Source organism: Astyanax mexicanus, chromosome 6, assembly GCF_023375975.1.
Source record: "Astyanax mexicanus isolate ESR-SI-001 chromosome 6, AstMex3_surface, whole genome shotgun sequence".
NCBI classification, from domain to species: domain Eukaryota; kingdom Metazoa; phylum Chordata; class Actinopteri; order Characiformes; family Acestrorhamphidae; genus Astyanax; species Astyanax mexicanus.
In genome coordinates this window covers 13,762,501-13,767,500 of record NC_064413.1, presented here as the reverse complement: position 1 = coordinate 13,767,500, position 5,000 = coordinate 13,762,501, and the positions used below count along the sequence as shown (strand labels likewise).

At 46.4% G+C, this 5,000-nt stretch overlaps 1 pseudogene; it reads left to right on the top strand.

Moving 5' to 3' along the window:
* Positions 1-4,696: 4,696 nt before the first annotated feature.
* Positions 4,697-4,870, top strand: LOC125802590 (U2 spliceosomal RNA; annotated as a pseudogene).
* The last annotated feature ends 130 nt before the right edge of the window (positions 4,871-5,000 follow it).

The following is a 5,000-nucleotide window of genomic DNA, read 5'->3' as shown; positions in this document are numbered from 1 at the left end:
GAGCAGGAGAAGGAGAAGGAAATGGAGGAGGAAGGGGCGGTCCCTGAGGTTTCGGCGGGAGATTCAAATCTCCAGCCGGCCTCAGGGAATGGCCATGCTGCAGAGGGCGGGGCTAGCATCCGGGCGGAGTCACAGCAGGAGCTGGAGGCCACACCCCTCCAGCCTGAACAAGGAAACAAGATGGTGGTGGAGCAGGAGGAGGAGGAAACCAACTCCTCCATGGTGACGGTGGAGGAAGGTGTAGTGGCCTCCAGCGGGGGTGAGTCAACCGGCTCACTCCCAAACGCTCAGGTGGGGAAAAGACCTGCGGAGTCTCCTCTGTCTGTATTGATAGAGAAAAAACAGAGGGCCGCACAAGGTTCAGCCAGTTCTTCCTCGGAAGACCTGAACCGGCTGTGGCCCGCTGGTTCTCCAAATGAAGTTTCTTTCCTCCAATTCAAGCTTACATCATCAACGCCTAAGGCCCCCACAGCATGTGACTGTGGGGAACCAGCGGCAGGAGGCACCAGCTCACCTCCTCTCTCCAGATTAATGGAGATAAAGGAAGAGCAGGTGTCACAGTTACTTTAAGTAACTTTTAAATGCCTTTTTAAACTGTTTTTATTTCAGTAGTCTCTTTTAAATGACTTTTTAAATTAAGTACCTGTTTTAAAACCATAAATGCTCATGGCTCTTACCATTTCAACCATTAATGTTAGAAGTGTGAGAGCCTCCACTAGAGCAGAGAGCGTCTTGTCCTTTTTAAAAGATATAAAGTCAGATGTGTTTTTACTACAAGAGTGTGCTTTGCCGTTTATGAAATCCTACAGAGATTGGGAGCAGCGATGGGCTGCGGGTCCCTCTCTCTGGAGCGGCTCACACTACAACAGAGCCGACGGTGTTGCCATTTTAATTAAAAACCCCCATATTCTGGTGAAGGGCAGCACAGTGGTGCGAGACGGACGGGCTCTTTTAGCAAACCTGACTTTTTTAGGGACGGACTTTAACATTTTAAATATTTATGGTTTTAATGATAAAAATGACAGGTACGACCTTTTAGAAGACCTGCAGCCCCACATGTTAGGGAGGGCTCCTTTAGTGGTAGGAGGGGATTTTAACTGTGTTTTAAATAGGAAAGATAGGAAAGGGAAGGGGGATGATTTTAAATTAGATAAGACATCACTTTTATTACAGGGGATAGTCAAGGATTTTAAATTAGTCGACTGTTTTAAAACAACGCATCCAGGGGAGGAGGGCTTCACCTGGTTCAGTGGTGATTGCGCCCGTGCCTCCCGCATCGACTACATTTTTACGAGAGACTGCCCACCAAGCGATGCTACATTATCCCCCATGTTCTTTTCTGATCACCTCATGCTCTCCTGCACCCTGTCTCTCCCCACCGGTGTGACTGTAGGGGGAGGGCTGTGGAGACTGAACCGCTCCCTGTTACAAGATAAAGAGATAGTTAGGAGTTACAGGGAGCAGTACAGTCTCTGGCAGACCCTCAAAGACTGTTACGATTCACGCGCACAGTGGTGGGAGATGGTGAAACAAAGGACCCAGACTTTTTTTAAGAAAATAGGGAAGGAGAAAAAGAATAGGGAAAGACGGTGCATGTTGGGGCTGCAAAAGAGACTACAACGTTATTTTAACCTTTTAACCAACGGCATAGATTTTAGTGAAGAAATAAAAGAAATAAAAAGGGAAATGTCGGTTTTAAACAAAATAAAAAGTAAAGCAACTATTTTAAGAAGCAGGGAACAGGAAGTTGAGGAAGGGGAAAAATGTACTCGATATTTTTTTAAGAAGATTTTATCAAGGGGGGGAGGGATTGTAAATATAACAAAAGATGAGAGGGAAGAAAAAACAACGGGAGGGATTTTAAGATTGACAGAAGAATTTTATGAAGAGTTATATAAAGAAAAGAGAGTACACCCTGAGACAATGAAGGAGGTTTTAGATTTTTTAGACAAAACTATTAGCAGTCAGGATGTTTTAACAAGCGATTTTACAGGTGAAGAAGCTTTTAAATGTCTTAAAGGTTTTAAAAAAGGTAAGTGCCCGGGAGAGGATGGACTCCCCGTGGAATTTTATTTGACCTTTTGGGACATTTTAGTAACTGACGTTTTGACTGTTTTTAACGAATTTGAAAACCTTGACCGACTTCCAGACAGTTTTAGAACAGGTATAGTTAGCTTACTTTATAAGAAGGGCGACAAGACCGACTTAAGAAACTGGCGACCGATTACCCTTTTAAACTTTGATTGTAAACTTTTTAGTAAGATTTTATCCAGACGTATGTCTTTGGTTTTAGAGGACGTGATCCACCCGGATCAAGCCTGCGCCGTGCCCGGAAGGAAGATCACAGACAGCCTAGTGTTGGTTAGAGACGTCATCTGTTTTGCGAGAGACAGAAACATTCGACTGATAGTTCTAAATTTAGATTTTGAGAAAGCTTTTGATCGGGTCTCGCACCAGTACCTGTTTCAGGTACTGCAAAAAATGGGGTTCCCAGGGAGGTTCATTAAGTGGGTGGGGCTGCTTTACAAAAATATCAGCAGCAAAATCCGTGTAAATGGGCATCTCACAAAAGCGATCAGTGTACGCTCTGGCGTTCGCCAAGGGTGTTCGTTATCTCCGCTTCTGTACGTGGCATGTATAGAGCCGCTGGCGCAGATCTTGAGAAAGGATAGATGGATCAAAGGACTAGACCTACCAGGTGGACTGACGGCGACCTGCACACTTTTTATGGACGACGTCACGCTTTTATGTTCTGACTTTTTATCGGTCCAAAGAGCATTGGACGTGACTGACTGGTTTGGAAGGGCCTCGGGCGCTAAGCTCAATAGGAGCAAGTCCGAGGCCCAGCTCTTTGGGCCTAGAGGGAACATCGACTTGAACCTGGACGTTGATTTTAAAGTAAATGATATTAAAATTTTAGGACTTAAATTCGACAAAGAGGGTGGTGGACGGGGCAACTGGACTGACGCTTTAGCTAGGGTCAGGCAGAGATTGGGATTCTGGGGACTAAGACAGTTGACGATGGAGGGCAAGATTTTAATCATTAAAGCCGTGATTTTACCCTTGCTTTTATTATTGTGTTCTGTTTTTAGTCCCCCGAGACGATTTCTTTTAGGTCTAGACCGGGCGATCTTTTACTTCCTGTGGGGGTCCAAGTGGGAGCGACTGAGGAGGACGGAGGTTAAAAAGAGAAAGGAGAATGGAGGGAAGGGGCTCCCAGACCCCCACCTGTTTTTAGGAAGCAAGTTCGCTGCTTTGCACGTGAAGTATGCGACAGACCCCTCCAGACAGAACAAGACGGCGGTGATGGCGAGGTTCTGGATGGGGTCGTACTTGCAACGCCTCAAGATTTTAAAACCTGATCTTACGACCCCAGTCTCTTTTACCCTACCCTTTGAATATGATTTTATTAGAAAGTTTTTAAACAAGTATTTTTTAGACAAAGAGGATGTCACCATTTTAACTAATGCCAAGTCTCTTGTTTCTCTTGTGCAGGACCGGGAGGAGGTGAGCCCAGTTCCTGGCCTCACACTCGGTGAGGCCAAACAAGTTTGGAGGAACGCCGCCCACCCCGCTCTTCAGAACAAGCATAAGGACCTGTCGTGGATGGCTGCCCATGAGATCCTCCCGGTCAGGGCCGTGATGCACTCCCGGGGCATGGCGAGGAACCCCATCTGCCCGCGGCCAGGGTGTGGCGAGCCCGAGACCGTGCGGCATGTGCTCTGGGAGTGCAGCGTGGCGAGGGACCTGTGGGCCTTAACCGGCCCCCTGCAATGCCCGTGCCTGCCAGCAGGGGAGGTCCAGCCCACGTTTTACCGGCTAGCGGTAAACGGGGTGGGCCAGGGCCTCGACAAGATACCAGCAGCCGACTTCGCAGCGCTCTGGTCCACCCTGAATCACGTGAAGGCCGCCATTTGGACCTCCCGCAACCTGCTGGTGGGGAAGCGCGTGACGGTGCCCCTGCACGCACTGTCGGCGCTGGTAACATCTTCGCTGCAGGGGACACCGCACGGCGACATTCGGAGGAGGGGGCCGGGGTCTCACGCAGGGGGGTCCAGACCACCACGGCGCCTGGCTCCCGTAGATGCACCCCGTTAACACGGACACAGTAAAAGGAGCAGCGGGCACAGGGGAGGTTCTCCGCTGAGCCCAAAAACGACAGAGGCGTCTCTTCTGAGGAGCGGAGTGGAGCCTGCTTGTTAGGGGCTCACCCCGGTTTTGCACAAAGAACAATTTTAACCGATTTTATGGACTATTGCGATTCCTTTTAAACTGGTTTTCACGAATTTTTAAAACATGGACTTGCACTGGACTCCCGTTCCCAAAACACGTACACACACACAAACAAAGAAAATAACAACAATGTGAAAAAAACAAAAAACAAAACGAAAAACAAAATGAAGTTGTCAGTGTTGTGAGGGTGTTTTTTATCTTATTGTACCTTTTTTTTATTTTTTTATTTTATTTTATTTTATTTATTTATGTCAACAATGGGATTTATAGAATTTAATAAAGACATGGGGAGGGGAAACTATGGTTTTAAAACGAAATGAAAACGTATTTTAAATGGAATGAAATGAATATTTGTTTTGATTGATGATTTGTTTTAAAATATATGTAAATGTTGTGTACTTGGCTTTTATGCAAAAATGTTTTTACTTGGCTTTTAAAGAAAAAAAAATGTATGGTGACAATAAAAACTTTTCGAAAGAAAAAATCTGTTCTTATCAGTTTAATATCTGATACGCCCTCTATATGAGGGCTACATATTAAATGGATTTTTAGAACAGGGAGCCAGAACAGGAGCTTGCTCCTTCTGCTCCACGCATCGACCTGGTATTGCAGTACCTCCAGGAGCGGTGCACCTTCCTTACAGCGGTGCAAAGAAAGAAGAAACGACTGGGTCGTTGGCTAAGTGCTCAAGAGGGCTGGAATTGATCGGGGGATGGTCAGTTCCTGTGATCTGTCTTGTTTTTTTTTCTGCTTGTGTTTTGAAGTGA